The sequence below is a fragment of the Dreissena polymorpha genome, chromosome 6, assembly GCF_020536995.1.
Source record: "Dreissena polymorpha isolate Duluth1 chromosome 6, UMN_Dpol_1.0, whole genome shotgun sequence".
In the NCBI taxonomy this organism is placed as follows: domain Eukaryota; kingdom Metazoa; phylum Mollusca; class Bivalvia; order Myida; family Dreissenidae; genus Dreissena; species Dreissena polymorpha.
This window is the reverse complement of record NC_068360.1, coordinates 70,913,234-70,922,707: the sequence shown is the minus strand read 5'-3', so window position 1 is coordinate 70,922,707 and position 9,474 is coordinate 70,913,234.

The window sequence follows — 9,474 nt, the reverse complement described above, 5'->3', positions numbered from 1 at the left end:
TTAATTCGATTTGCATATAGGCATCACATATGTAAATCACAAGCGTGTTAAGGATCAACAAAAACATTGTAATTATTCTATAAATCCTACATATGCCTTTAGTAAACTCACACAACCCCTCTTTAATCTCAAAACGCCGAACCCGTTGGTAAAAAAAACACTCGGAGACACGTTCGGCACCAAAAATGGGTATGTTAAAGTGTTGTTAATAAAGTGCAAGTATATAATTATATAAGTAATGTCAACCATACGGCGTGGTATTTTATAAGCACGTGATATAAGTCGTAAATATAATGGCCGTTATGAATAGTGCGAAACCGTATCCGACCGACAATGCAATATTGTTAAAGTGTCTCTAAAGATTCGGAGAAGAAAACAATATTGTACGTAAACGCGTACTGATCATTAATAGTTTAAAGGATTATCGGGATTGTTGGCTACACGTGCATATGCCAGCAGATAGGTAATTAATTAATTAAGTAAGTTAGAATACTTTCAAATTATAATTCAATACGTTCCTTAACGGAGTGGCTTGCATTTGTAAATGATACTTGCACGTACTTTCCGATTTATTTGTAAACTTTGATTTACAAGTAATTTTCAATATGTTTTGATATTATTTTGCATATCAGGTAAACATATCTTGTCGATACCACAAACAAAGACAACACTGTTTATTAGTAAAAGCCGCTGGGACTCACATACCGGCTGTCCGTTTATAATTAAACATAACATCCTAACAACCATCGTAAAATATACATCAAATAATAGCACGCATGATAATACAATCTTTTCTCAGTCATCATACAGTATCATCCTATCAATTTGGTTCGATACCTATATCAACTGTTCAATTCTATTTATAATTTGAATAATCTGAAATTGTCACAAATTACTATAAAAAATAACATGTAAACTATTCGCGGTCCCAAGGCTGAATGACAAAAACTGACTACTGTTCACTCATGCACGAATATCCTCGTGCTTGTACCGCGCCCCCTAGTGGCAAATACATACTGAAGAAAAAGTAACGTTCGCCTCATTCAATCAATTTCAAACATCGAATATTATATTTAATACTAATAGCTGATATTTATCTAACAAAAGCGGCGGTCTTGTTGAATAGCACTCAATTCTCTTCACGCAGCGGTATCGATTAATTCGCTTCAAATGCAATTCTTAAACATTCCTGTGTATGTTCGAGCTATTTAACGGGACATGGTTATTGGATCAACATTAAAACTTAAAATAAAGTTAGATGTTGTGTAAGTTTCAGAAACAATTTATTATGAACATTTCACATACCTTAATTGTTTTAAGACGTTGAATGTCCGTTTGAAGGAACAAATTGACATGTTTGCAGATTGCGAATATAAGTATTTGAAGGCAGATATAAATTGATACAATATTTGAATAAACACGAACCAACTATTTAATTATTTAGGTCTTATTAAAAATTGTATTCGTTGAAGAATTCCATGTACATGAAAAACATATATATTTCAAATAAATTTAAAGGACTTAAAAATATGTCTCTCGTGGTAAACAACCTATTCCGGTTGCTGCTACTTAAAACCATGGTTTTAACAAATATAGTCTACTCTATCATTTAATGATTTGTGTTGCGTATTTGGAGTACCTTTGTATTTTATAACTTCAGTCATTGTGCATTTCGTAGTATGTTATGTAGTTTAAGTTGTATATTTATTATATGAGCAAGTCCTTTAAAGCAACAATGTGATTGGATCCCCAATAAGCGTGTTTGTGCACACGCAATCATGAAAAAACTCGTTTTTTTCTTCATATATTTCGAAGTCTAGAACTATAAGAAACATATTTTATTATGAAATAAAATGTCAAGTCATTCAATTCAACACTCCCTTTGATAAACCTTTGATATGAAGGTTACGATATGGTAAAATCGATATGGTTCATATTGCTTCGAGCTAGGGACGATTAAGTAAAGCAAAATACTTACCGCAAACCAAATAAATGCCTAAACATTTTTGCTTTTTTGAATAAATGCTTTGTAAATTTATACGGTTCTTTTAAACCTACCCACTCCTTTGTATCATTTGAAGGCCTCTTTCAAATATACAAACCTAGAGCAATGCGTTCTTATATTTCACGACTTCAATTTAATGTGGCATTTGTCCGGGCTCACTGCATTCAATAGTGGTAGACGATCGGGTATAAATCGTTTTTCGTAAAGGAGTGTTTGGTGCGCAGGTATGTTAACTTTTTTATAAATCATCATTATAATAATAAAATTTGTTAACTTGTACCACTTTTTCTGTACCAATTCTTATTTAGTTGAAAAATTAAACTGTGATGTATAATATGTGGAGTATGGTTATTGACTTTGAGCAATGAAATGAGCTTTTTAAACTTTAAGTTTACAACTATATAGAGGATATTTGTTTGATTCGGTGGAATATCGATATTACTTCACGAGTGATCATCTCAAATATCCAAGTAATTATCTTTTTATTTTGTGCTTATAAATAATTATTTGTGTATTTATGCCATTCCGGACTATATGTTGGGCGCCCCGAAATTTAATCTCATGAATGTTCAATGGAAGATACTAGTAATCCGTATGCTGTTATACACATTCAATGCAGAGTAGTCGCTAATGGTAAAATTGGGAGTCACAATGGGGAAACCGAACAAATTAAAAAATAAATAGTTGCGGTCAATTAATGTAAATTATCAATAATTTTCATTGTTAGTTTTCACTGTTTGAAACCGTAAATTAAAAACTGATATTTCTCTACAAACCACTGGAAAGCATACAATAAAAAATCATTTGGTATTTTCATTGACTTCTTTATTGTTATCGGTGTCAAATGTAGAGGGCTAAAACTTGTACTCGTATAAAAATATTAAAGATTGCATTTGTCATTCATTTAAAGATAATATATAACATAGTATCCCCTATCATAATGCAACATTCAGTTGTCATTTGATTACAGCATTCTACTATATGTCAAAGCACAAACATCATTTATTTAATATACTCCGTTATGGGGTGAATTGCCCAGCGAGTTGCCATTGTTGATTTTCCTTGCATAAACTTGCTATTGAAATCGGCAGATACACGAACATTTCCGTGAATGAACGAACCTGCCGATCCTGTAACATCAACCAAATTGAAACATAATACCATGGTTTCCTGTCTTGCCAAAGTATAAGGAGATCAGAATGAAAAAAAAATTATTTCTGTCACTGGTCTACCCTAACTAAATTTAAATTGCTTCAAAAATCAACATTTAGTACCATCTTATATCAAATTGCCAAAATTATATATAATGTCGAGAAATTAAGAATAGAGTCTGAATAATTATAAAGACACTCTTTATATACTTTTTTCGCTAGTATGAAACAATCTCACTTTTCATTAACGAATACTATATGTATAATGCTTCATCATTATAGTTATAAATGTGATGCTAAATACTGTGTTGTATATTATGTTGACTTTGTACTTCTCCATGACGATATTATTTATTGTGCTTTGCCATTTTATAATGTTTATGCAATACATTGATCGCTGTTACTACATATAAACAGAGCTCGATGCTTACACATCGCGTTACGTGTGTTACGCCTGTTCGATTCGATTTTTAAAATCCCACAATTCACTTTGTTTATTGTGAAGAACGGCGGACGTTTGTGTTTGTGAAATTCTTGAACACATTTATAGACAAAATTGGTCATATATCGGTTTGATCATAGAAACCGTGATTAAATTGGGTTATCGGTTAATGGACGCGGTTGGAAGACGTGTCTATTAAGCTATAAAATCTTAAAGTAACGTTAACCAAAGATCTTTGGTTTAACTACATATTAAACTACCACTCTGAATCAGCAGACGATTTCTTGAATAAATCAATATGCGGTACAGTAAGCGACATACTCATGGGCATTGAAATTTACATTGACAACTGGCAGAGGTGATGTTAGTTTAAACTTATTTATATTAGCTCGATTGCATTAAAAGCCTCAGGCTTATTGAAACGCCCTCGAGTCCGTTTACTGGGTCTAGAACCAGTACATGGTGTCTTTGGGGGAAATATAAAGAACGCTCACACAGTGGTGATCGAACACATGACCACCCAGTCGCTAGGCAGACACCTTATCCATTATACCAAGGCGACCTCGAGTCTTCACGACTACCTTATGTGCTGACCTTCCCCTGTGACCTTTCAGGGGAAAATATTTAATTTTGGACCAAAGTAGGTCATATTTACCCCGGTTATACGGGTATTCGCAAAGAAGTAATGTTGATCCAAATATACCAATGCACTATTTCCGCGATTATTACACCCGGTTGCCATAATCAGTCTCCTTGGTTACTGGCCACGGTTGTATAGTGGAGGAGCTAAGTAGTGTTGTACGTATAACATAGCCAACAAACCTCCTCAAAACCCCTGAAACTTGCGACTGATAGTGTGAAACGGAGTAATTCACGCATGACTGATTCACAAACATTCGCGTATTTATTGCTCAGGGCCTTGTTTTGGGAAAATCATAAAGTAAGATCGTACAATAAATAAATCGGAATACTATTTTTGTCTTGAGTTGTGTATGTGTATTTCTTTTTTTTTCTTTCTTATACTCCCAAAAAACTTAATGTTTGTCATGCTGTACAGTTGTTGAAACAGCATGAGACTGAACTGGAAGATTTTGAATGGTGCACATTAATAGTAATTAAATTAGTGAAATATATCAATAACTCTGTAATGTGTTTGCTTATATTTCTAAATGTTTTCCCCAAACTTCCACTAACGCGGAATATATTTGCGAACACAACCAGTTTTGCGTGCTACAATTTGCCCTTTTTGAATATACCTCTCGTAAAAATTCCTATTTTGAATTTATTGCGCCATGTCCATTTGCCTACCTGGGAAAAACACTACAACTTCACGTGCATACATAGTGATGTTATCTTTGAACAAGTATGGTACCCATGATTTATGTATCATAAGCTGTTCAATGCATGTATGAAAAACAAGTTTTATACAGCATAGTTTGCAGTTCGAAACATCATATTATAAATAATTGTGTGCTCATCTCTTTAACTGTTGGGCGGATTTTGCTCAAAGTTTTAATGCTGGTGTCCATTTTATTTTATATGTTCTAGGATGATTGGTAAAGACGGAATTCATGTGTAACATAACGCACACAAAACGCACATTTGGGGCATTGTTGGATTTATATAATGATCGAAATTTGTATCACATTTCATACAATCTTAAATAGGCAGCCATCTGGATCAACAAATCATTAGCCTCGGGTTATAATTACCGGACACGAATATTTGCTTACCGTATGTGCTAATCTTCGGTCATTTCCGTATGTATTCGTTAGGTGTCCGTTGCATACGTATATTTAGGTTGCAGACACGTGACTTAACAAACGGCCAATCAGAATTGTACATGTAGACACGTGACGTTACACAGCCAATCAGAATTGTACACATAACAATTATCAAAGCTTTCGTTGTTTATATCTATATTTATAGACAGTCTTACTTAAACGGCCGAACATACAAGTCGCATTATTGCTGGCTTTCGCGGGATGGGCCCATTGCGGGCTTCGCATGTATCTTGTATTTGACAAACATTTTGGAAACGTTGTGTTGTGTTAATAAGCAGAAATAAAACGCAAAGAAATCAGAAATGAATTTTGTTGGTTACTGTGTCTTTTCCACGAACAATACGTAATTGTAATTACGTAACACAGTACATTTTATGGAGCCGTGTACCATGGATACGACCGAAGTACGATCACAAGTGCGATCACGTGCCGAAAAAATGAAAACATCACAACCACAACGCGACATGAATTCAGGTCAGTTGTTTAAAACAATTATGGCAAACTTGGAGAGGGAATTTCAAAATTTATTAAGTAGAAAATGAAAGTAAAAGGCGTCATGACAACGAAATTTTTAAGAATTGTTTTAAAGAATTTTATGTAGTTAGATGTTAAAAATAATAATGATGATCATTAATCATGTACGAAAAAATTATGCAAGTATCAAAATCATACAGTTTTTCATTGATCTGTAGTTTTTCTAAAATATCGGGAAATTAAGAATAAAATTAATAAAAAAGAAAGTAATTTAAATTTACAGAATTTTCTGAGTTATAGAAATAATGAAATTAGAGGCGAACAAATCATTGAGAATATTTAAAGAATTTTGAATAAATTGTGTATGATTATAATATAGATTGTATACGAACGTGCGTTTTTGCGCACAAATCCATTTTAAATTGTTGGTATTTTTTGTAAAATTCCATTTAATTAAAACGTACAAGGAAATAATAATATCTTATATAGTTTTGTTTATTATTTTAATAAAGAAACTTTGGTGGTGGTTTTATTTGTTAATATAATAGGAAAACTCGGAGATAATACACATATTCAAAGAATTTACCTAGAATTTTACATTTACGGAATTAAGAATTTAGGAATTTAGATTATTTAAGACAGTTTCGTTTATTATTTTAATAAAGAAAATAAGGCAGGTTTTGTTTATTAGAATGATAAAGAAAATTAAAGAGGACGAATAAATAAAAATATTGGAAAATTTAAAAATAGTTTTCCGAATTGTAAAAGAAAGAAAATATGAAATAAGAAAAATAATGTTGATTGCGAATATGAATAGGGCAGACACAAAAAAAATATTATGTAAATATGTATATACGTCATTGTGTTGATGCAAATATATGTAGGATATCGGTAATATTGAAGGTCTTGAGTAATTTTAAGTAAGAATTTAATGCGATCTGACGCGTATAGCGCAGTGAAAATATAACGATATGTACGCATTAAATTTCTAATATAATTGTGTAAGGGTTACAATTATATTTTATGAGCACGGCTGACTGATCAGCGTTCGGACATACCGAGCCCGAGGTTCTGATAACCTTAGCGTCCTCATGAGTAAGAGAATTTATCCCTGTGCCATCGAAGCAAATTACGCTATGGACAGAAGATTCGATGTCGCATAAGAATTATTTGAGTTGTTCGATTAGGAGCAAAGACCTGAATTTTGAAGTATACCGATACGTGTTCTTATATTATGAATGCATATATATAAAAATCTGCCTTGTCATATTTGCGCATTTTTACAAGTGCACAGGTCAAACATGTCAATAAATCTATGCCCAACGGCAAAACTATAGTGATAAAGATGAGGTTTATGAAACCATGATATGAACAGGTACGTCTATCATTACCCATTTCTCTAGGGCAATAAAGTGGCGCGCACCTGTCAAAAATTTACTGGCTGCACGTGCGTAAAATGACAAAATACCAAATAGTCGAAATAGTAATGATATTATGCCTAAGGCGGTACACAAGTCATATTAAGTAAATGGCTTGTCAGATGTCAAACTGTCATGTACTTATCCGAAGTATGTTTTGAGGAATTGACTAATATTTTTTCGTTGTAAAGAATTTATTTTTTTTTGAATAAGATATCACAGTAAGTTGTCATGACGATATTTAACAATTACTTAGTGGATATTTATAAATGTTTGCCATGATTTTGAACAACTGATACTTGAAACACCACGACGCAGATAAAAATATCGAGATTTGAAGACAAGGCCGAAGAAGAGCGACTTCGCGAGACAACGCCTTCCACAACGAATAGAAGAAACAAACAACATACTAGTAATTAGAATGGAACATCACGGCGTTTACTCTCAAAGTGAATACCTGGTTCTATCGCTAAAAGAAGACCAACGCCAGAAGATTTCGAAGGACAACAAGTGACGCAACACTGGACACAATACTTGTGACGTTAAACACTATAGAGTAGATGCAGCCGTTCAACTGTTTGACGTGCGTAGATAACGCATTTGGAATGAAACTTCCGAGGCCTAAGACATCAAGGAGAACACTGCTATAGTTAATACCTCGTGAGCATTATGGCCAATAAAAGATCTTAATGTCCCGAGAGAAATGAAGACGCTGGGGCCATCAACAAAAGTACAAACGACAACGAAAACAACAACAACGATGAATACAACGGAAACGACAATCGACGACGCAAGTTAAAGATCGGAAAGCAGAGCTGAATCAACAAACGCATTCCAATTGCCACAGGCGAATCCACAATCGGCTTATCTTCATGACGGCGGCAATGACTTCAATGAAACATCGTATTCGCCGCGAGCTACAACTTCAAGACAACATGGACGACACCAGATGTACAGATGGCCAACGATCAACATATGATGTTCTACACAACATTTCGATTGACATTTAAATTGTATATCAATTACTAATGTTATTTATTTCAGCAGAGATGCTTGTCAAGGAAATAATATTGTTATCCGCATATTTTCCATCATTTGAGTGTGTTTATATGAATGTAGTTTTTGTTATTTAATTAGTAATTCAATAGTAAAATTTTAAAAGATTTTTTTTAAATCATAAAATATAAAAAAATCAAATTAAGGGGGAAAGTTGTGTAACATAACGCACACAAAACGCACATTTGGGGCATTGTTGGATTTATATAATGATCGAAATTTGTATCACATTTCATACAATCTTAAATAGGCAGCCATCTGGATCAACAAATCATTAGCCTCGGGTTATAATTACCGGACACGAATATTTGCTTACCGTATGTGCCAATCTTCGGTCATTTCCGTATGTATTCGTTAGGTGTCCGTTGCATACGTATATTTAGGTTGCAGACACGTGACTTAACAAACGGCCAATCAGAATTGTACATGTAGACACGTGACGTTACACAGCCAATCAGAATTGTACACATAACAATTATCAAAGCTTTCGTTGTTTATATCTATATTTATAGACAGTCTTACTTAAACGGCCGAACATACAAGTCGCATTATTGCTGGCTTTCGCGGGATGGGCCCATTGCGGGCTTCGCATGTATCTTGTATTTGACAAACATTTTGGAAACGTTGTGTTGTGTTAATAAGCAGAAATAAAACGCAAAGAAATCAGAAATGAACTTTGTTGGTTACTGTGTCTTTTCCACGAACAAACATCGGAAAGCAGAGCTGAATCAACAAACGCATTCCAATTGCCACGGGCGAATCCACAATCGGCTTATCTTCATGACGGCGGCAATGACTTCAATGAAACATCGTATTCGCCGCGAGCTACAACTTCAAGACAACATGGACGACACCAGATGTACAGATGGCCAACGATCAACATATGATGTTCTACACAACATTTCGATTGACATTTAAATTGTATATCAATTACTAATGTTATTTATTTCAGCAGAGATGCTTGTCAAGGAAATAATATTGTTATCCGCATATTTTCCATCATTTGAGTGTGTTTATATGAATGTAGTTTTTGTTATTTAATTAGTAATTCAATAGTAAAATTTTAAAAGATTTTTTTTAAATCATAAAATATAAAAAAATCAAATTAAGGGGGAAAGTTGTGTAACATAACGAACACAAAACG